This window comes from Phyllostomus hastatus, unplaced genomic scaffold (assembly GCF_019186645.2).
Source record: "Phyllostomus hastatus isolate PE091 unplaced genomic scaffold, TTU_PhHast_1.1 phas_scaffold_21, whole genome shotgun sequence".
NCBI classification, from domain to species: domain Eukaryota; kingdom Metazoa; phylum Chordata; class Mammalia; order Chiroptera; family Phyllostomidae; genus Phyllostomus; species Phyllostomus hastatus.
The window spans coordinates 46,797,232-46,820,733 of record NW_025334017.1 but is presented as its reverse complement, the minus strand read 5'-3'; the positions used below and the strand labels follow the sequence as shown (position 1 = coordinate 46,820,733).

General features: G+C 58.4%; 1 protein-coding gene across 2 annotated transcripts in view; it reads left to right on the top strand.

The window, feature by feature from the left end:
* The first annotated feature begins 654 nt into the window (after nt 1-654).
* The window catches only part of FAM135B (family with sequence similarity 135 member B), a 156,739-nt gene continuing 133,891 nt past the window's right edge, over nt 655-23,502 (top strand). For both annotated transcript variants that reach the window (XM_045861243.1, XM_045861242.1), the window contains exon 1: nt 655-730. The gene's annotated coding sequence lies outside the window, so the exon portion shown is untranslated. The remainder of the gene's footprint in view (nt 731-23,502) is intronic.

Below are 23,502 nucleotides of genomic sequence, written 5' to 3'. Positions count from 1 at the left end.
CAGCTCCCGACCCCCACGCAGAGACTGAGCATGCTCGAGGCCCCGCGGGCCAGCGAGGCGCGTGGGCGTCGGGCGGGCCGCTGGCGCCCCGCACAGGCCGAACGGGCGCGCGGGCGGGGTTTGGCCGCGGGGCGGCCTGCGGGCACACGCGCAGCGCGGGCGGCGCGCGAGCTGAGGGCCGGGCGGCGGCGGCGGCGGCGGCGGCGGCGGCGGGGCGCGCTCTCCAGGCCGCGAGGGCGCGCTGCGCGCTGCGCCGGGGTCTGGCGCGTCCCGGCGAGGGAAGGAGACGAGCAAGGGCGCCGAGGTGAGCAGAGCCCGCAGGCAGGCTCGGGCGCAGACACAGGCAGTTCCTCTTTGGCAGTGGCGCCGGCGGCTCTGCCCCAGTCCCCGCGTCCGCTGGGCTGCCTCCGGGCGGGTTGGCCGGGGCTGCCCGGAGGCCGCGGCGGGGCAGCTGTTGCGCCAAGAGGGGGCAGCTGCGGAGTTCCATAACCATAGCAACGGCATCAGCACCACGGCGGCGGCCGAGGCGAGGGCAGCATCCTCTCGCTCCCGCTTCAGGCAGCCTCGCCGCCAGGGGACCTGAGACCCAGCTCACAGGTGCCCGGGACTCCGCGGGCCACCCACCGCAGCTGCGAGTGTTGGCGGCTGGCGAAGGGGACGAGAGGAGCAAGAGGGACCCAGGAGTGGTGGCCCAGGAGGTGACGGAGGGGAGCCCTGCGGTGGGAGACAGGTAGGTGAGAGCACTCCGCGTCGGCAGCTGCCAAACTCCTCGGTGGCGGTGACGTTTCTGGAAGCGTGGCTGCTCGTTGGATGGCTTTCTATTACTTAACAGGGATTCCGCCGCGAAATGTGGTTTATCCCCTTGGATCCCCCCCAACCTCCCTGTCCTTTGGTGTCGGGCACATCTGGACAGGGCTGGAGGGGGCAGAGGGGGGGATCTGATGCCATAGGGGGGAGATCTGGGGTTAATGAGGTGGTCCCCACGGAAGTCCCAGCTGGAGGCTGAGGGAGCTGGTCCAGACCCTGGGCAAGCAGGTTCGACCGGCCTTTGGACCTGCTTCCCGGTTTGCAAGAAGACCGTGTAGGGGTGAACGGGCTGGTGGTAGTGGTTCTGTGGTTCAGGCTGACCCAGAGACCCATTCTTGCTGTGGCTCAGCTGGGGACGGGGGGGGGGGGTGGGGGTTGGTTACTGCAGCTCAGCTATGACATGGACTGGGACCAGAGCTCACAGCAGCCCGTGGTCTGTCCGGCCAGCTTCAAACCCGGCAATTGGAGGGCTGTTTAGACCAGGGAAGGGGGAACTATTGCCATTTCGAGACCCAAGGGTGTCCCTGGGGTTGATGTTGTTATTGCCGTTGGCGGGAGGGGTGGGCGAGAATGGGAATAACATTATAAACTAGCTGTCAGGACGCCCCCTCCCTTTCTCCTCACCTTGTTTCCAGCGACCCCCGCCCATGCCGTTGCCAGCAAAACAAGACCACAGGGGCTATGATGACACCCTTCGTCTCCTTGGCCACCCCCAGGACTCTGGCCACTGGCAAACTACTCCACTTTCAGAGAGCTGGAGAACGTGCCTCCGTTCTCTGGCCGAACTAGGGAGGTTTGCTTTCCATCGGGTTCTGTTGCTCTTGACATTAGGAGACGTGTCGGTGCTGCGAGGTGCCCGGGCTGTCCATGCGGAGGGATGGGCTGTTGTCCTGGGCTGCGGGCCGGGAGCCAGGGGCCCAGGGCTGGTCCGAGCCCCAGCCCAGCAAGGCCAGGCCCCCAGAAGATGATGGCGAAGGGAAGTCAAGTTAGGCGAAGAATTCGGGTCTCAAGGCTGCTGCCTGTGGGTGAGTGGGTCTCTGGGTGGTTTCCAGGAGGGGCAGCCGTCGATTTCCACGGGCTCTCTCTGTATACCCCGGCCTCTGGGGTCGGAGATCAGTCCCAGTTAAAAGGCCGTGTTCTTTAATTGGGCTTTTAATTTATGCCGTAGCCGGCAGGCATGTGCGCTGACCAGCGTTTCAGCTGGGATTTGTGTCGTCATGAGGAGATGTGACTGTGTTCAGACAGATGGGACGGTGCAGAGAAGGGACGAGGAGACACGGGTTTGAGTTCTGATCTCTTGCCGTACCTGCCGCGTGACCTTGAGCTTCTCCTCCTCCCCGGGACTCCTTTTTCTCATCTGTAGAATGGGGACACGAACAACACTTGCAGCTTGCCTGCTCGGGTGACAGTCGAGTGGGTGGGGTGATGGATGGGGGGGGCTTTTCCAAACCTAAGGTGCCCCGAAGATAAGAGGGGTTATCCTTCTTTTTAAAGAACCCCCTTTCCTCCTGTCAGCGAGTCGTTAAGCAGCCGTCAGCTACGGAAAGGGAGTGGAAACTCTGGCCAGTGACTCACAGCGGGGACGCTGTGCTGGGGTCCAAGGTCCCCTCAGGGACACCGAAAGGGGCCTCTGTCAGGGGAAATGCACCATGCCATCACCCTTGTTTACAAATGGTGAAGGTCAAGGGCTTTGCCGTCAAACACAGTTCTCATCTAGTCCGGGGACTCAGGGTCTGCTCAGCTGGGGCCGTGCTTAAGCACCGGATAGGTCCGCAGGAGGGGCACACACTGGGGCTCCCTGCAGCGTGGGTGAGGCAAGGACCCTGGACACACTCTGGGCTCCTCGTGGGCAGGGTTCACGTTCCTCCGACTCACCCTGTAGTGCCAGGTGTTCACCAGCGGTTGGCCCGGTCGGACCGGATGCTTACGGCTTGATGGGATCGCCAAGGGGACCGTGACTTTGGACGGAGCCAGGACTGGCTGACGGTGTGTCCTGCCCTTTCATCCCCTGCGCTGGTCTTGCTGGTCTCTCCCCACAGTGACCAACTCTCACTTCCCTTCGCCGCCCAAATTCACATGCCCCTTCCTCCGGGAAGCCTTCTTGCCTCTCTCCCCTCTGCTCCCAGAGCTCTGCAGACCTGCTCTGCGACAGCTTGTGCTGTGTTGTGTTGACATTGCTTGCGCCCAGGCCTGTCCCCTCTCTAGAGTGCATACGTCCTGAAGACAGGAACCTCCCCCCGCCCCCCCATTCCTCCGGGGCTGTGGCCCCGGCAGCTGGCGCACGCTCACCGCGCCCGCGGAACACCCAGCAGGCCGGGGAGTGCCGGCCCGCTGAAGCAGAGGGAGGAAAGCAAGAACGCATGTGTTACCTTCAGATGCTCACTCTCTCTCAAGTGGGTGTTTTGGAATAGCTGTAATCCAGTGCTGAATGGCCTTGGCGTAACATGTGCTGAAAGCGTCTGATGGAAGATGTTAAACGTTAAAATGCATTTCCCTGCCTTCCGTTCCCTGAGTTCAGCCCAGTGCAGTGGAAAAGCGCAGAAGGTAGACCCAGAAAGCCTTGGTTGGGGTCCCGGCTCCGAGGGGGCCTGGGCGGAGGACACTTGATTCTCTTGTCCCCCCATTTCCTCGTTTGGGAAACATGGCTGGTCACACCACCCCCCAGGGAGGCCGAGGGCTGGAGCGGCTGCATAGGCGGTGCAAGGAATTCCACAAACTGCAAAATACTCTAGCCAATAAAATGTGTTTTGTTTTTTTTTTATTGTCCTAAAAAAGTGAGCACACTGTCCCTGTCTGATGGCCGCAGCATCGGACGGGACGGGCTGGGGACCCTGGCTGCTCCGCTTCCGGCTCCGCCCACCCGGCGGCCACCCGCCTCCTCTGGGCTCCGTGACAACGGCCTGCCGAGATGGGCCGGGAAGGTCCGCATTGGGAAAGGGGCCGTGCCTGGCACTGAGCACAGGACATGTGCGAATTCCAAATGATAGATCAGATACCATGGCCAATAGTAGAAGACTCCCGAAGTTTGTGAAATGCCCCAAATGCATTTTTTCCCTTCAGTTTATCTGCGTCTGAGAGACAGAGAGAGAGCGAGAGAAGGCAGTAAGAAGGGAGCAGTAGACCCCTTACCAACAGCCCCGTCTGTGAGACACCAGGGGGGGTGCAAGATGCTAAAGATTTCCCTCCAGGAACTGAGACCCCCACCCCCCCCCCCAAAGCTCCGACACCACCTGCTCGCAGGCCTGGTGCCCTGTCCTCCTCACCTTCCTGGCCTCAGTTTCCTTACCCGTCCCCGGCCTGGATGGCGTCAGCGGCCCCAGCTAGCTCCGTTTTCCCGTGTGCCCCCACACCAATCCGAGCCGCTCCCCCCCGAGGTTCCATCCGTAGCTCTCGGGTTGCCCTGGGCTCAGAGCTCATCTCCGGTCCACACTCACCCTCGGGTGCACCAGGGGCCCACATCCCTGCCTCCAAATTTCTGACCCTTTCGGAACCGTCTCCAGTCTGGAGGAGGCCAGCATGTCCGAGAGGACCCTGGGACGTAGGGGGTGGTGACCACTCCATGCCACCTCTGCTGGTGCCGGCGCTGTGCTCTCCTGACCCCCCCTCCCATTCCGCTGGTCCACCTGTCCTGGGAGATCGCCTCCATTCAGACCTCACGACCCCGGAGGGGTGAAGCCTGACCTTACCCGAGAGCTGGAGGGAGTTCATGGCCATCCTGAGTACTCACTGGGCTTCCCAGACGCTGGCCGCCCCGTGGCACCGAGCGTCTCTGCTCAGTCGGAAGTCATTTGGAGGTGCCTGCGCAGACCCCAGGGGCGGCTGGGTGGGGCGTCTCAGCATCGCCACGGAAACTGGCGCCAGGGCCCAGGGCCCTCCGCCTTGGGGGCCTGGGAGGCGCGGTGGCGTGCCCTCGCAGGGACTCTGCGCCAGCACCTGCTGTGTGTCCCTCCTCCTGCCAGACCCTGGGAGTCAGTGGTGAGCAGGCCCATTCTCCCCGTCCTCACAGATGGCAGGACTCCTTAAGACTGAGCGACAGTCCACTGTGTGCGCAGACCGCACTTGGGTCCCCGCGCCCGCTGCAGGACGCTGGGGTTGCGGCCACGTCTCGGCCGTGGAGATGGCTGCTGCGCCCGGGCGTCTCTGCGAGGAGCCTGGCGTCTCTGCGAGATCTGGACTGCAGCGCCTTCGGGTGAACGCCCAGAAGCAGGATTGTAAGCGAGTTACACGGCAGTTGCATTTTTAATTTTTGAGAAACCTCCATCCTGTTTTCCACAGTGACTGCGCCAATTTGTGCTTCCATCAACAATCTGCTGGAGATCCCTGCCCTCCACATTCTCACCGATTTTTCTTTTACTTAAAAAATAATTAACACGGAGCGTCCTGACAGGTGGGAAGCCATATCTCAGTGCGGGCTGGCGTCTCCCTGATCGTGGGGGACATCCTTCCAGGCAGCTGGTGGCTGTTCGCAGGTGTGCTTTGGCAATGCGTCTGGTCACAGACTGCGGCTGTTTCTCAGCTGGGTCGTTTTTACTCGTATGGAGGTGTACGTGTCTTACACATTTTGGACATGAACCCCTTATCGGACATATGGTTTGCAAATATTCCCTCCCATGTCATAGGTGCCTCTGCGCCCTGTTGATTGCTTTCTTAACTGTGCAGAAGCTTTGTAGCTCGATGGAGTAGCATTTTGTTTCTTTGTTTGTTTGTTTTTGTTTCCTGTGCTTTTGGTGTTCTATGGAAAAAAAAATCATCACCCAGATGATGGCAAGGGGTGTTTCCCTGTTTTCCTAGTTTTTCAGCGTCAGGCCTTGGGTTTAAGCCTTTAATCCATTGTGAGTGGATTTTCGTGTATGGGTGAAGCTAATGGTTCCATTCTTCTCTTTTGCATGTGGATACCCATTTTTCCCAACACCGTTTATTGAAGAAGCTATCTCTTCTTCACTGCGTGGCCTTGGCACCTTTGCTAAAGATTGGTTGACCGAATATGCTTGCGTTTATTCCTGGGCTCTCTCTTCTCCACCGCACGGGTCTGTGCATCTGTTCCCGCGTCAGTGCCACACTGTTTTGATGACCGTATCTTTGTAGTGTAATTCGATACCAGGGAGTGGAATGCCTCCGGCTTTGTCCACCAGTGGAAGGGTCTCAAACTGGGAAATGATGGGTACAGACAGGCGTTTTGGATTCTGGCGGCGGCTTGGAGACTAGAGCGCCTTGCGGGGAAGTAAGAGGGGGGCAGAGAGACGTGGTGGGGGGCTTCCAGGTAGACGGGGGTGAGGACGGCCCCGGCCAAGGCGAAGGTGCTGGGAATGAAGACGACAGGACAAACCCGAGGAATGCAAAGGCGGTAGAGTGGTGGCAAGTTCCGGATGACTCAACCTGCAGTGTCTAATAAATAGGGAGGGACCAGGGATGCCTCTGAGTTGGGCGACTTGATCTGATGGATTGTCCTCGTCCGTGCTCCTGGGCCTAGGGACACAGGGGACAGAACAGATCTCGAGGGGGACATGGTGAATTCTGTTTTGTATAAGAAGAGCTGTCGCTCACTGAGGACATCCGTGCACGCTGTAGGGAACTAGAGATACCGGTCAAGCTCAGAAGAGAGTTCTTGGCTAAACCTGTGGACTTAGGGAACCTCCTAAGTGAGCACAGAGGTGCTCGCTGAGAGTGTGGAGAGGACCTGACCACCCAGGGGAGGAGTGCGGAGTGAGGATGCAGAAGGTCCTTCTAGCTTCTGCCTATCCAAAAAAAAAAAAAAAAACCAACAACAAAAAAAAAACAGACGAAAAGCACACACCCTGCAGCACCCTCTTGCCTTGAGGACTTCTCGCTTCATCTCCGCACCTTTGGCCGGGATGAGCTGCCCCTGGTGTTTCCAGGGTCCCTCCCTCCCTCCCTCCTTCAGGTCCCCTCTTCCTAGAGGCCGCCCTGGACCACCGCCCTCCTGAGCCCCTTCCAGCCCCCGGCCACGGAGCCCGCTTGCGCTTGCTTCGCCGCATTCCTCGCCACATCCGTGTCTGTGACGTTACAACAGGGGGCTCGTTTCCTTTTTTTTTTTTAGATTTTATATTTTCATTTTTAGAGAGGGAAGGGAGGGAGAAAGAGAGAGAGAGAAACATCCATGTGCAGTTGCTGGGGGTCATGGCTTGCAACCCAGGCATGTGCTCTGACTGGGAATCGAACCTGCGACACTTTGGTTCGCAGCCCGCGCTCAATCCACTGAGCTACGCCAGCCAGGTGGCTCCTTTCCTTCTTTATCGGCCGTCTCCCCCGCAGGCCAGTCCGCTCCCCGGAGCAGGGCCTTGGCCCTGTTTGCAGCCGCACCCAGCAGCAGCTGGGAACAGCCCCCGCCCTCCGGGAGCAGGCAGATGATTCTTTTCCAAGCACGTACGGCAGAAGTCATGCCGGAGGTCTTCCATAACGGGGCACGCGATGTCAATTAATTAAATAAGCTGGGTCTGTGCCGGTGCGTCGGGAGCTCCTGGTCGGAAGGGAGGATTTCAGTTCAGGGACAGACGACGCACGGGGGCCTTGGCCGCGGCTCCGCCTTCTCCCGGAACAGTCTGTCCGTCCTCTCTTCCCAGCCAAGCCTGACGAATGCCTTTCAATGAAATGAAAGGGACATGTCCCTCCGGGGACGCGGCTGGGGACAGCCTGAGGAGCGCGGCGGCCGGCTCCCACCTGCCGAGCTGTGGAGACTGCGGAGAAGGGTGTTCGGCTCTCCGCTGGGGAGCACCTCGGCGGCGGGGGGCCGCGAGCAGGACACGTTAAGTGCGGTGCCCCGCTGTCCTGTGTAATCCAGAGATAACAACATCGTTCAGGGCAGTTGTTCTTCACCTTAATTATCTCAAGGATCCCTTGAAGCATCTAATGAAGTCTGCAGTCATCCTGTAAGAAAACAGACCAATGCATCAGAGGGGTTTGGGGTCCCAGGAAGGCTCTCCTGGCCCCTGCCTCAGAATGCCTGTTCTCGGAGGCTGCAGACCCCCGGTCCCCACCCCCTGCCCCCCACCCCCCACCCCCACGGGGCAGCGTAGCCTCTGGTGGAGCCTGAGATAGCAGGTGTGCAGGACACACGAGGCAACTCTCGTGGAAATGGAAGAGCAGCACCGTATAGACAAATCCCAGTTCTGGGTGGAGGGACCAACGTTTTTTGTGGGGGGAGGACTGTTCCAGTTCGAAAACTGAAAGTCTTGCATGCAGGGAAGCCCCTCACCTGGACACGCCAGGTTGGCAGGTCACCCTCGCCTGACCTTTGTTGGCCGAGTGGCTGGAGGGGTACCTGGCCTCCGTGGAGTGATCCTACCCGTCTGCGGTCCTGAGGGGGAGGGCTGCATCCTCCGTCCTGAGACGTGGACCCTGAAGGGGCTCCTGTGTGAGTGCCTGAGGGGGTGCTGCTCTCCGTGAGGGTCTCAGAGTGGCTGGGGGGGGCGGGGGCAGAGAGCACGGGGGAGAAGACAGGCATGGCTGGTGGCGTGGCCTCACGTTGTCCCAGCCTGACCGCGGCAGGGGCCCGGGCGCGCAAGGCCCTACATGTCCTCCACCCTGAGGCAAGTCCTCCAGGGCTGTGAACCTGACCCCGGGAGGCACACCCGCCCAGGCTTTTCTGGGTGGGGCAGCTCCTCCCCGCTGAGCGAGATTTCCAGGAGAGCAGGGCAGTGATGGGTCCCCAGCCAGCACGGCAGTGGAGTGACGCAGCAGAGTGACGAGCCCCACACCAGCCTGGTGGGGGCGTGGTGCTCAGGGCCGGACGCCAGTCGTGTCCACCGAGTTTTCATCGGTTTTCCATGCGGGCCCCCACGTCTCCCTTGAAGACAAAGGAGCTCCCCCACAGCTGCTTCCTTGGGGCCGTGACATTCGGGCATGCCACGCTCTGAGTGTCTGTGCCCCCAAGGGAGTCACAGAAATACACTGCACAGAGGTCGCCCTAAGCTTCTCCATGCTTGGAGCCCAAGGGGCCCTACTGCCGATTCCCATCTGGATTTGGCCACACCTTCTCCGGCTCATCTCTTAAAGCGCCGTCGGTCGGGTGGCAGTGGGTGCCAGCCGCTTCGGTACCCCCCGGCCGGCCTGCCCTGCCCTGCCCTGCACCGGCCTCTCCTCCTTCTGTCACCAACGAGCAAGCTGCGCTCATCGGCCATTATGCCGGCGCCTGGGGTGGTGTTCCTCCCACGACAGGCCCCGCCATTGTCTCGGAGGCCTTCCGAGTTCAGCGCTGCGACCCTGCAGCACCTGGGCCGGCCCGCGTCAGCTGGGCCAGCTGTCCCCCGCTCCACGCAGCTGCATGTGCATGCGCTCCGAGAGTGATGCACGAGGATTTCCACTCCCACGTCGCACTCCTTCCCGCCACCCGTGGGCCACGGCCTCCCCTCCCAGCCTGCGCGCTGTGTCTCCCCGGCGTGGTCATTCTGGACTTCTGCGGGAAGCCCTGGCCGGTGAGCCCTCCCCCGTCCGTCTCTCCTGCACTGGCTCCCTTTTTGGGACCCCCTCCTGGCTTGCGTCTGGGTGGTCCTCTTCCCCGTAACCCAGACGTCACCCTGGCTTCTCTCTAGGTCATGGTCATCGTATGGCACCTGACCTGTCCCGACCTTAGTGTCTTTAACTCTCGTAATGGGCAACCCATTAGGGAGTTCGAATGACAATCCAATGAAAAAAACACATAAATCAAATTGATAGAGTCCATTGTGATACTTGGCCCCTGGTAGTCGATGCATCAGCGTTGATTCTGATTAAACACTAACCCGTATTCGTCGGCTCAGAGGCGGGTGAGGCTGGCGTTCTGCTATGAGAACTGAGCCAGTTGGGGGGAACTCTTCCTTGAAGGGACCCTCTCCAGGGGGTAGGCCGAGGGGCCCTCCCGGGCCGAATGCTGGGGTCGTGGGTGCAGGGACTCTGGAGGTGTCCGTGCCTGAGGACTCACGGGGTGGGGGGTGCCAAGGCACGGTGACCCTAAACAGTGACTCACTCTCCCATGTGACAATGAGTTCTCATCAGGAAAATCTGAATGACGGTCTGTGAACTCTGCTGAAGGGAGGCAGGGGCGTAGACTTTCTAAAATAAGTTACACCGGAAATGGCCACAATTAAATATAAAAGCACTTGCCATTTTAAGGACTTGGTGCAAGTTTTCTGAAAAATTCATTCCTGGGTGCACCGTCATGGCTGAGGTGTCACGGCGGGCAGAGGGAAGGGAGGAGACGGCGGGACCCGGGGTTCTGTGGAATCTTGTTGGTGTTAAATCAGAATATAAAATGCACTGAGAATAAATTGCCTTATTTTTTTAGTTTGTTTAAAGGAAATATTTAAAGATAAGACTATCGTTGGAATCCTGTGCTCTAGGTAGAGTAGCAAGCTTGGTATTTTAATGTGCCAGCCTGTGTTTGCCTTTTGGGAGAATAAAATGAATATTAATATAATTGCTTCTGATAATAGAATGAGATTTCCTTCAAAAGCACGCGGGCACTGGAAACAAAAAGAGGTCAGGAATCCTCTTTCAGTGACCGGCTGGGGCTGCGTTCCGTGGTGGTGCGCGGACGAGGGGGAGGCTCCTACTATGTGAGAGCAGCTATAGTAAGTCCTTTTCCTGGTGCCGGTTTCTCTCATTCTTCATGCGGGGGCCCCACGAACCCTATGGGAAGCCGAGGGGACCGAGGCCCAGAGAGGGGCAATGATCAGGTCATGGTCCCGCAGCCAGCAAGGGTGGGGGGGCCAAAGCTGACCCCAAATCCATCTGATCTGGACGCGTGTTTCTTCTCAACCTCCCCGCGGCGGCCCTGCCGAAGGGCGTTTCGACTTCAGCCATCTGTTGCAAAAGCAGAACAAAACTCAGAAACTGCCCAGTCAAAGGTAAGTGGCTTTTAGCCACTCAGCGGTGTGGGTCTGGGCAGCGGGTGAGCTTTGTCTGGCTTGAGATAGGAAAGGGGTGAGGAGGGGGTGCTGGCTGACCCTTCCCGTGAGGCCTTCCCCCTGCGTCACCGAATCTGAAATACACAGGAAAGACGCGTTATAGACTCGGGAGCTGGCGCAGGTGCGGTGGCGGGGCGGGGGGTGGGGGATCAGGGGGCGGGGGGAGAAGAGAACCCAGGGCAGTCTGTACCCTCCCTCCTCATTCGGGGAAATAATCGACCTTTCAGATGGTTTGCCTTTCTGCTTCATACTTTATTGGCTACCTGGAACCAAAGTGCAAGAAACCACATTTACTACAGTCACAGACCTGTCTTTTCTTCTTCGTTTGTGTGGCTTGAGTGTCCCCCTGGACCTGTTGACTCAAAATCCAGTGAATAATGTATGTGCCAAACGTCTGGGACGTCAGCGTAATGTATTATGTGGATCTAACTTAAAGTCAGTATGTTCCTCGGAGATGCATCTCACTTCAAGCTGAGACCGAGGCCGGGCTGGCCCCTGGCGGCCTGCGTGGGGGGCTGAGTCACAGCCGCAATGGAGCAGGTGCGTCGGGCTGGACATCTCCTTTGCAGACAGTCTTGGGTTCCTGGTTGTGGAGGCCATGAAGTAGTTTTCAACTTTCCATTCATGGTGCTTGGAACACAGTCTCATTGGACCCAAGTTAATCTAAGCTCCTAGGTGCAGGCACTATCTTGGCATGGGCTTTGTAGGAAACTGAAGGAAAATGCAGTTTATTGAGTTGTGGGGTGAATGGGTAAGTGGGTGGGTGGGTGGATGGATGGATGGATGGATGGACAGATGAGTGGATAGATGAACTGGTATTGTTTATATCAAGGGAGTAAAAAAACATTTAACCAAGCTGGGTGGATGGACACATGAGCAGGTGGATGGGTGGGTGGTCGGTGGGTAGGTGGATGGACAAGTGGATGGATGAACTGGTGGGTGGGTGGATGGATGGATGGATGAGTGAGTGGATGGATGGGTGGGTGGGTGGATAGGTGGATGCATGGATGAACAGGTGGATGGATGGGCGGTGGGTGGATAGGTGGATGGATGAATTGGTGGGTGGGTGGATGGATGGATGAACAGGTGGGTGGATGGGTGGTGGGTGGATGAGTGGATGGATGAATTGGTGGGTGGGCGGATGGATGGATTAGCAAGTGGATGGATGAGCGGGTGGATGGATGGGCGGGCGGGTGGATGGGTGGATGGATGGATGAATGGACGGATGAGCAGACGCATGAAGTGGCAGGTGGGTGGACAGATGGGTGAGCAGCTGGATGGATGGGTGGAAGGCTGGTCAGTGGACGTGGAAAGAATAAAGACACACTTGTAAAGGCACGGCTACCCAGGGCACTCTACTCGATGGTGGGAATGTAGAGTGAAGAGACCCAGTGCGAGTGGCCAGGAGGACAGACTCCGAAGCCAGCTAATTGGATTCCATCCTGCCCCCACCACCAGCCTTTGCCAAGGTTCCTGACCTGCTTGGGCCTGAGTTCTCTCACCAGCAAGTGGTGAGCAAGTGACACTGTCCCTGCTCACTGTCCCATGAACACTCCCAGGTGTGAGCTGCTGTCATCACTGAGGAACCTGGGGCCAGCTGTGGAACTTGCAGGGCCCAGTGCAAAATGAAAGTGAAAATTGTTATTTATATCAAGATGGTAAAAGAGCATTGAACCAAGTTTGGGGTTCTTCTCGGCCTGGTGTCAGGCGCCGTGCGACTGCGTAGGTCAGGTACTTATAAAACCAGCCCCGGTGGGACCTGCTTTCTCCAGAACCCCACAGCCGTCCGGGAGGGAAGGCAATTCTCCAGCGGGTTTCTGAGGCCCTTTCTGTCCGTGCCCCTGAACCCCCCTCCTCCCTGTGGCTCTGTCCCCTGCCCTTCTCCACGCCACAGAGGGACCCTCTGCACCACGGCCCTTCTTCCCCACACCTTTGGGAATGAGGTAGGTGTCAGCTCTGCAGCCCACGGTCATGCCCCCTCTGCTGAGATGGCATTTGTCCCCCCCCACCCCACCTTCAGTCTGAGAATCTCCGGTGCATCTCTCTGTCACCAGTTAAGCCTGAACTCTGGCGTGGAATGGACTGCCCATTCCCTGTGCCGGTCACCTGGCCTGTGCGGACGCACGTCCATCATGGAACCGGTGGATTTCACGTTCTCCTGCGGGCTCTGAGCTCCGCTGGGGCGGGGACGTCACCTGCTAACCTTGTCCGCCCGCCAACGTCTGGATATTCCATGTGCCCTCGGGAAGCCAGCCGTGGGTGGCCCTGGCACTGTCAGGGGCTCAGTCCCGTGGGGAGGCCATGGTTCCGGCAGCTGGTTGTTCCAGCATGGACACCCGACGTAGCCGGAGGAGGGCACGCGAACAGACCCTGGATTGGATGGGACAGAGCGGGAGGTTAAATGCAACCAAGCGGAGGGGCTGTCATTCAGTGCGCGAGCGGAGGCTGCCTAGGTTTGAAGCCGCGCAGCCGGGCAGACAGCGTGGAATTCAGCCTCAAAGGGCTGGACTCCCACGACTGGTCCGAATGCTCCCTGCCCGAGCTCCGGTCCGCTGCACAGAACGGGGCAGCTGTCCGCGCTTCGCCTGGACCCTGCCCTGCTGGTCTGTGCTGCGTCCCATGCCCACCCCGACACACCCAGCGGCGATGCGCCAACCGAGGGACCTACGGGTGACAAGGAGAGCACTGGGGTTCGGGAAGTGCTGGCCCGGATTCCACTCCGCCAGTCACTAGCTCCGACTTGGGAAACTTGTTTAACCCCTCGGACTCTGTTTCCTCCCCCAGAGAACAGAGAGAACCCGACCACTTTTCTCATGGTTGGCCTGGACAGTTAAGTAATAGGCCTACTGCCTGCACGGCCCTTAGCAAAAGCCCGACCTAGGGCGAACGACTTGAGAAAGACTAGCTTATCGGTTGCAAAGGAAATTTCATCCCGTACAAATTACGTGCCGAGCACTGTGCTCCCTGCTGGGGGCGCTGTGCAGACCGACACAGACTCGGCCCCTCTCTCCCAGAGTTTATATCTTTCCAGTGGGCAGAGCAGGGAGAGGCCGGAAGCAACAGGCAGTAGTTTCTCTCTGTTTTCCTCCCCCGGACAACGCACTTGGGCACTCTTTCAGGTACGCATTCATTCAACACACAGGCGAACACTTTTCCCAGGCCGATCACTGCATGTGGACTTCCTTATGCCGTCTTCACAACAGATAAAAATTTTACAACAGATCAGAGAACAAAGTGAAAGCGTCCCTACGAGTCCCTTTTCACCGATGCAGCTTCTGGAGTGCAGAGAGGCCGGGTGACCGGCCCAAACTCACACAGATGCTGAGTCTCCGAACCCAGATTCCGGCCAAGGCCAGCTGATTCCCAAGCCCTTTCCTGGGGCTGAGCTGCCCCGCCGAGGCGTCCCCGCGTGCTCACAGCACTGGGTGAACTTGGACGCGGTCCCCATGTTAAAGATGAGAGGGATGGAGGCATAAATCCTACTGTTTTCTCCTGCTGGGCTTTCTTCCACTTAGAAATAATTTCTCTTCCTCTCCAGTTCTTTCCCTGGACCTCTCCTTTCCCCCCCCACTTTCTCTCATTGGTACTTGGTGTCACTCTCTCTTTTAGTAGAAGGATGTGTCTGTGTGTTTTTCTTTCCTGTTCGACTGCGGGCAGTGTGAAGACAGCATCCACTTCACAGCCCGTCCCTGCCCCCAGTGCTGTCCTACCATCGGTGTCCAGGGAGTGTCTGTAGCATTTCATTGTTCAGTCGGGGTTTCCTTGTACAGCCTGAAGGCCACAGCCCACAGAACTAGGGTGAGCCCACGGAGCCCAGCACAGATGTCGGAACCAGTTGGGTCAGGATGCCGGGCCTCCGGTTTCCCTGGGAGCCGCCAGCACAGGCGGGGAGAGCTGACCGCCAAGCCCGGCTCCCCAAGCTCAGCACCAGCTGTGAACGGCCACTCACGGCTCTCCAGCCCCCACCGGGCCCCAGAGAGGCCCCGGGGACGGGCCGCAGGAAGATGAGATGTTCAAGAACGGCCAGTCCAGCGCTCAGCTCCCACGGGCTGCAGATCCAGCTGAGAGCTGCATTGTTTAGCCTTGTTTATTATTAGCCCAGTGCTGCCTGCACAGCTGGTCCCGCTGAGAACTGCCTCGGGGTGTCCCTGCCCCGGGCTGTCGCCGTGCTCAGAAACAGACTGTCTCAGTCAGGCACAGAGCCTGCCCAAGCGGGAGAGCTCCGGGGGACATGCTGCAGCAGTTATTCCGGTGGGAAGAGCAGGTGCAGAGCGGTACCACTTGATGTGCGTTATTTTGGGCTAGGACCTCAGAGCGCTTTATCATTGAGCGCCGAGAATAAAGGACCTGGGATTCATTTCATGTATCCATCCAGAAAGCGTTGCTGAGGGCCGTCCCTTGGGCCAAGCGCGGCGCTGAGGGTACAGAGATACAATTGTCACCTTCACGATCACTGTTGTCGTCCTCCCAATGCTGAAGTTTCCGGAACGTGTTCCAGCGGGCGCAATGTTGGGCGCTGCGGCGCGTGACCGGAGGGCGCCCTACTCCAGGGTCGCCGCCACACACCTTGTTCCTCACACGCCTGGCGTGGGGCGCCTGGCCCGTCGGGGGCGGCCCTGCGTCCGTTTCTATTTGGCAGATAAGTTTTGCAGAGAAGATAAAGGCCACGGCTTCCGGAGGCAGAGGGAGCAGCAGGGTTAGCCCTCAAACGCATGCGGAGGGCCCGGCGGTGGGGCTGAGCCTGCGGGAGGGAAGGACGTTTGCCGACTCCTTGCCCCGGGCGCTTTCAGCGGCGGGCTACCCGGTCGCCGGGGAGGCGTTCCTGGGAGCCGGGGTGCCTGGGTCGGAGTTTTCATTTGGAAGTAATTTCCGGGCTCTGTGGTGGCCCGACTAGCCAGGGCCGGGGGGGGGGGGGACCCCCATGCCAGGGGGGAGACCGGTTTTCCTTCGCCTGTTGTCAGCGGGCTGTGTGGTTACGGCCGTCTTAGGTTCACGGCGAGGCGGAGCAGGGAGTACAGAGACCTCCTGCGGACGCCGGCCCCCACACGGGCACGCCTCCGCTGGGGTCAGCGCCCCGCCCCCCTGCGTCAGCGCCCCGCCCCCTGCACCAGCGCCCCGCCCCCCGGTGGGCGTCTTCGACGTTTGATGCGCCCGCTCCAAAATGTTCCGATCACCGAGGCCCACAGTTCACTGCGGGTCCCCCCGGCGGCGCGTGGTCTGTGGGTCTGGTCGAATGTGTGACGATGGGCCTCCATGGCTCCTCTCACCCGGCCCTGCTGACCCCTGACCTCTTGGCCGTCTCCGTAGTGGGACCTTTTCCAGAATGTCACTTGGCGGTGATCACACAGTAGGTGGGCTTCTCGGGTGGGCGTCTTTCACTGCCTGAGACACGCGTGCATCCCCTTCAGGTCGTTGTCACTTGACCGGCGGACACTCGCCCACACCCTGCGGACAGAGAGCGAACAAGCCAGCCCTCCCTCTCACAGACCCTCCGGTTTAGGGGAGGGAGTCAGGAATTTAGAAAGAAAACACAAATAAATAGAAGGGTAGCAAAACAAAACACGGCAGCGGCCACAGAGACGTGCTGACCTAACAGTGGTCAGGGCGCCGTGTCTGGTTCGAGGACGTCGGACAAAGGCCTGCAGGCGAGGGGAGGAGGGAGCCATAGGGAGTCCCCAGGATGTGCTGGTCCCTGCTGCAGTCACCCCTTGACCTTCGGTCGGTCGTCCGTCCCTGGAGCCAGTGAGAGAGGCGGCGTTACTCGTCTGCTTGCAGCAGAGCACCCGGGGTCCCACCGTTGTGGTGGAGCTGGGCTGGGACCCGGTGCGAGGTCCTCCGCACTCCGGGCTCTGCCGTCTGCAGCAGCAGCCTCTGCCAAGGGCCCGGGGAGCACAGGCCGCCGTGCTGTCCGCAGGGCGGACGCGACTCCGTGTCCCGTGCAGGAGGAGTCGGAGCTGCCGCCGCCTCCCGGAGCGCGGGCGAGGGTTCTGCCGCCCCGAGAAAGAGGCGCTACATCTCTGCCGAGTGTTGCCTGCGACAAGCCGATGGAGTCAAATGACAGTGGACACTAACGCCTGAAATACTGGTCGCTGTGGAACGTGCCCAGCACGTCTGACCCACGGCTGTCGGTGGCAAAGCCCCGCGGGGCTGGCCCGTTGTGGACACAGCTCGTTCCGTCCGTGGTTTCCTGCGCCCTTCCCCGTGCGCAGGCGGAACCCAGACGCTGACGTTACATCGAACAGGAAGGTGCTTTCTCTCCCTGTCCCTGTCTCCGCCGGCCCCGCCCCCCTGCCCCCCGCCCCCCACCCCCCACCCCCCACCCCCCACCCCCCACCCCCCACCCCCCCACCCCCCAGGTCTTGGTGGGACGCAGAGGAAGTCACACAAAAATGGCTGCCGCTTGGCTGGGAGCGCCTCTCTCCTGGTTCGGTGTTACCGCTGGTCCTTGCCTGCGCAGCGGCTGCGCGCTCGGGACTTGCCCGTGTGCTGCTCTCCTCGGCTCAGACAGCCGCCTTCGGGGTCCAGAGCCTTTAGGAAGCTGCTCGCAAAGACATTAGACTGAATCTGGTTCGAGCAATGGCTTTGACTCTGGAGCCTTGTTCCCGTTTGAGGAGCCGTCAGGAAGGAGATGGCTGGACGGATTTAGAATGCTCCGGTATTTATAGTCGCGAGTGGAGTGCGGGCCCGTGGGGGGAGGGACGGGGCTTACCACCCAGGGCCGTGGAAGGCACGCCGGGGTCGCTGTGCTGCGTCCTCCAGGCCCCGGGGTCCTTGAAGGAGTGCCCAGCGAGGGCAGGCTGGGCGGGGCTTTGGGCTGTTTTCAGGGATTGCTCTGTGGTGACGAGTGGGCAGGTGGGGCGCCTGTAGGTTGTGCCCGGATGGACACCAGGTCAGTGCTTATTCCCGCTAAGTTGCAGATTGTCCGACTGGGTTCGCCTCTCAGTGGCGAGGAGAAAAGCCGATCGTATGCTCGCAGTCTTACGTGGAACAAAAGGTGAAAAGGTTCCACGCTGGGAAGAATTAAACTCGTTTCGGTGTATCCTTGTTTCTCTAAACTGGAGTAATTCACATTAGCAGCCGTGCCGATCGCCACGTGCTCCATCCTGAAGGCACAGGATTCTGCGCGAACCCTGGGTGAACGGGCTCCTCCCTTCGTCTTCAGGGAAGGACCGAGGTGGCCCGAGTCCGTGTAGCTGCTTTAACCAGCCGGTCGGCAGAGGGAGGGCATCACGCCTGCACCCAGGCCCCGGCCTCTCTCAGTGTGGGGCTGGCTCACTGCACACTGAACAGGAGGCGCTGCCCAGGCTGCTGGGGGAAGCCTCACACACATACAACACATAACACACACATACAAAACACACACCACACGTACCATACACACCATGCACACAACACACATGTGCCATGCACATAACACACAACTGTGCATAGACACATACCACGCATGCCACATAACACAGAAACATTATACATACCACTATGCACACACACCACACATACCACATGCACACCACACCACACATATACAACACACATGCAGAAACCCACAAGCACACGAAGTGTGCACAAACTCACATCGCACACAACACACACCATGCCCCTTCCTGCTCCTGTTCTCGCGCCTGCCCTTCACAACCAGCGTGACCAGGTTGTCTGCCCTCGCTGTCACCAGTGCCTCCCATCTGGTGTCCTCGTCACACCGTGCTGTCCCCAGGGCAAATCACCAGAGTCTTCTCGTCGCTAAACCCGTGGGAAACGTTTCACTCGTTCGTCCTGGAGCGGCCGCGCTGGCCGGGCCCTCCCTCCATGAGCCGCTTCCCTTCCCGGTTTGTGCTGACTTCATTCTTTCGTGGTCTCTCCCCGCCTGTGTCGCTGATCTTCTGTCTCCCCGTGGTCCGTGTCACCTCTGTTTCCCCGCTCACGTCCTGCATGCCGCCGTGTTTCTCTCTGGTCTGGGCGCTGGTCCTCTGATGTTTTCATGGCCAACATGCACCTGGGCGTTGTCATCGAACCTCAGCTCCAGTTACTGTCCGTGGGTTTGCGGCTGTACACCTTGCTCGGTCGCCCTCTGCAGCCCCTGCATCTTGGCAGACTTCTCCAGAAGCGTGTTTCCAGGCCCCTCACACTCCACAAGCCCCGCCTCCCTCTCCTTGCTGCAGTCGAAGTTCCTCCTTCAGGGGATAAGGGGCCCCTCTGCCCGTTCAGAGTTGTCCCCCCATACCTGCCCCTCCCGCCACCCCACCCCTGGGTCCAGCCAAGACGGTTCCTTCTTCCCCCTCGTCACGTGGCTCCTTAATCCCAGGAACTCGATTGCTCTTTGTTTCCCTCCGCTCTTCCTGCCGAGAGGAAACGATTCTAACTTTCAGTTCAAGGGCGTTATCACATTTATACTGTTTAAGTTTCGGGGTTTAAGAGGAGGCTTTGTTGTGAGCGCTGGCTGGGTCCAAAGCAAGTAAAAGATGCGGCAGCAATGAGGCCCCTGGAATTTAACAGGCAAACTTAAATACTGATGCAAATTTCAGCACCTTATGCATAAAGAAAAAGGAGCGAAAGGAGGAGAAGAGAGACCGTCATCCAGGTGGGATCGCAATGACCTTGACTCGTTTGGGACCAGCGCACTGAAAACCTCGTGCTGGTTCGATGTGCAGCTTCCCTCTGTCCCTGGACGTGAACCGCGAAAAGCCGAGAGCTAATGAGGCAGAGAGCGCAATAAACTTCTCCTTCTCCTTTTATCTCCCTGACACACGTAAATAAAACAGCGTTAGAGGGGTGGAAGTCTCCCATTACCAGGTAATGAAAGCAAAAAGCGCTTTCACACACAAACTGTCTTCGTGTTGTGACACCTGCCAGGTCCCGTGCATCCCGCAGGGAGGCTGTGGGACAAGTTTTACTATGAACGTGCTCACGCACGCAGAGAAGTTGAAGAAAGGTGTGATGCACACGTGCACTTTCCAGACCTAGATTGCACAGTCGTTAACATCGGGGAACGTTCGCTTTACCTGCACATGCATGCACGCGTACCCTTCCAGGTTGTGGGAACGTAAGTTGCAGAGTTCAGGCCAATGCAACCCAAATATCTCACTGTGCTTCAGCTGGGGAGAGGTGTCCTGCTGTGTGACTCCGACGTATCATCGCGGCGAAGAGGATTAAAAATACCCCGCAGCACCATGCAAAGAGTGGTCCACATTTGTATTTCCCCAGTAGTTCAGGAAAGGGGCTTGTGGCTATTTTTAGACAGAATTCCAAGTTTGTGCACTTATTTACAAAAATGTTAATAGATTTGTTCACTAGAACAGTTTCAGATTCACACTTCCACGTGTCTGTTGTCCCCACGCGGAGCCTCCCGGTGAACAGCAGCTCCCACCCGAGGGGCGCATTTGGGACTCTACAGTGACACGTCATTGTCACCCAGAGGCCAGTTTCTCTTAGGGTCCACTCTTCATGGGGCGCAGTCCGTGGGTTTGCACCTGCTGTTACCGGTCCTACGTGATGTTTCCAGTGCCCTAAACACCCTCCGGTTCCGCCTGGCCATCGTCCCTCTCACCGAATTTCTGGCCGCCGCCGGTCTGCTGACCATCTCCGTGGTCCTGTCTTTCCCAGGAGGCTCTGTCATACAGCCGGGACCACACTGCAGGTGGCCTTTTCTGGGTGACTTCTTTCACTGTGTCTAATGCTGTTGAAGTTCCTCCATGTCCTTTTACAGTTTGGTGGCTTTTTCTCTGTGAATTATCCGTTGGATGGGCCAGTGTATTTATCCATCACTTTACTAGAGATCTCGATTGCCTCCAGGTTTTGGCGACAATGAATAAGGCCGCTTTAAACATCCTTGTGCAGGTTTTTGAGTGGACACAATTTTCCATCTCCTTTGGGTGAACAGCAAGGAGCACGATCACCGGATCGTGTGGTGAGGCTGGGTTTAGTTCTGTACGGAACCGCCAAACTGCCCCCTACAGTGGCCCCACCGTCTGCACCCACCCACGGGGAGCGCGGGTTCCTGTCACTGCGCACGCACCCTGGCTGCGTTCTTTATTCCGGGGCATTCCAGTGGGTGCGCGGTGGTGCCTCACTGGGGATGGATTTGCATTTCCCCGATGACAGATGACGTGGTCTCGTGCACTTATTTGCCGTGTGCAGATTCTCTTTGGTGAAGTCTCTGTGAAGGTCTCCGGCCCCTTTTAAATTGGGTGGTTTGTTTTTTTGTTGCTGAGTTTTAAGAATTTTTTGGTATGGTTTGGATACTAATCCTTTATCAGATGTGTCTTTTGCAAACATTTGCTCCCAGTCTATGGCTAGTGTTTTCGTTTTTTTGACCATGGCTTTTGCATAACAGAAATTTCTAGTTTTAAAGAAGTCCTGCTTCTCAAATCTTTCCTTCACAGATCCTGCCACTCGGTTTGATCTGCAGAGTCATCGCCAAACCCAAGTTCCTCTAGATTTCCTCCTGAGTTATCATCTGCGAGTTCCCTGGTTTTATATATTACCTCTAGGTCTGTGATCCATTTTGATTTAATTTTATCCAACTGTATTAGGAATAATTGACAAATATAATTGTATTTATTTAAATGGTCAGCATGCAAATATTTAAATATACAGCATGACGATTTGATGTACACAAATTCTGTGGAGTGATTACGGAGATGAAGATATTGAACGTATCCATCAAGTCACGTCGTTAACTTCTGTTTCCTTGTGGTGAGAATGCTTGCCACCTGTGCCCGGAACCTTGACAGTGTATCGTATCCAACTGTTCCCTGGGGTCGCCACCGCTGTTCACGAGACCCTCGGCCTTCCCTCTTCTCCCAACTGTGAGCTTGGACCGCGTGCCGACCTCCTTCTCCCTGTTTCCCTCTCCTTCCAGCACTGGGTCTAGATTCTTTTTTATTTTTGCATGTGGATGTTCAGTTCTAGCACCATTTGTTGGAAAGATTCACTCTGCTCCATCATATTGCCTCTGCTCTTTGTCAAAAACAGGCCGAGTCTATTTATGTGAGCGTGTTTCTGGGTTTCCCATTTTGTCCCATCGACCCACTTGTCTGTGTTTTCACCCGAACCGCACCCTCTTTAGCTTCATAGTGAGTCCTGGGGTCAGGAAGCGCCAGTCCGCCACCGTGTTTTCCTGTGATATCATGTGGGCTAGTCTGTATTTTTGCCCGTCCTCTGAGACTGGAGGACCAGCTCGCAAACGTCCATCGGGGCACTCACTGGGACTTGGGTTGGGGTTGAGTCTGCAGACCCAGTTGGGCAGAACGGACATCTGTTCAACATCGGGTCTTGCTATCCGTGGACATGGACCATCTCTCCCCTCCGCCCGTTCTCCCCGGACGCCTTCCGTCGGAGCCCTGTGGCTGTCCCACGTGGGCCCCCTGTGCCTGGTTAGACGCGTGTCTGTGTGCTGCATCCCCGGGGCGCTCTGGCTGTGTGGGAGAGGGACGGAGTGCCGGGTGGGCAGAGATGAGTGTGGGTGCCGGACGGTCAGTTGCTGGGTGAAGGCCTGACTCTGAAACAAGAGTGTTTTAAGGGTAACAAAAGAAAAGCTGGGGTCCCACAGGGCACACAGATGTGCGCTAGAAGTAGCTTGCTGGCACTTTTTTGGAGAAAGAGGAAGGCTTAAGTAGGTTGGCTATTGAAAAGGAAAAATCACACACACACACACACACACACACACACACACTTAGCGAGAGAGTTTGGTCCCAACTCAGAGAGAGAGGCGGCTCCCGCTGTGTGCCCGCGGGCGGCACCGCACCGTTCGCCTGTGACGTGTGCAGAGCTCCGTGCCGGGGCCTGGCCCGGGCCCCCGCCCAGCACACCGGCTCCTGGAGCAGGTGGGCCTGTTACCTTACAAAACCCCCGCAGGCTGGGGCTCCCTGGCGGATGCCTCCTTACGTCACCGACCCTGGTTCTCTGTCCCCTGGGTTTCGGGAGGACTGAGAGTTTGGTCTAAGGCAGGAGTGCTGCCTAGAACTTTCTGTGAGGATGGCGATGTTCTGTGTCCACTGTCCGGCGTGGCAACCGTGAGCCACACGTGGTGACTGGGCCCTGGTGGCCAGAGCTACTGAGGCAACGGGCTTTCCTTTATTTAGTTTATTTAAACCTAAGACTCGCGGCTCTGGCACTGCCCAGCACGGGCCGGGGGCCTGGATCAGTTCAGCTTCCACTGCCGGTGGGGAGAGTGCCTCTGGGTGTTCCAAACTTGTTCCGCGGCTTTGAAGGTTCTGGCTCTGTGGACCCCTTGGTGGACACTAGGGTTGAGTTGATCGGCCGCGAGTGTACGGCCGCGTGGGACGAGCCCCAGGCTGCTGTTTCCTCGCCTCCCGCAGGTCCACAGCGCGGGCCCAGGGCAGCGTGCAGGGCCGCACCTGGGGAAGGCGAGGACTGCGCAGAACTGTGGTGACCGAGGTCGGACTTCGGGTCTGCCTTTTGGGTGAGGAGGTGGGTTGTTGAAAAACACGTGGGCGGGATAGTGTCACCGTCTGTAGTCGGGGATCTGCCCCCTCCTCCCTGTTTGTCACACGTCCTTCATACACGTTTCCGTGTGACAGCAGTGTCTCACGGGGACACAGTGCCCGCTCCCGCGTCCTCTGAGGGAGACACAGCTGTAGCTACAGTGGCCAGTGCGGAAGTGACATTTCTCATCTCCTGGACGTGACGTGGACTGACCCACACACCCCAGCCCTACCTCCAGTCAAGGAGGGGCTGTGATCACGGGAAGATGCCTTCCCACCCCGTTTACCTGCCCTGGCGTAGACGTGTTAGTTGGCACTACCTCTCCCCTGGTGAGGCACAATGCCACCCT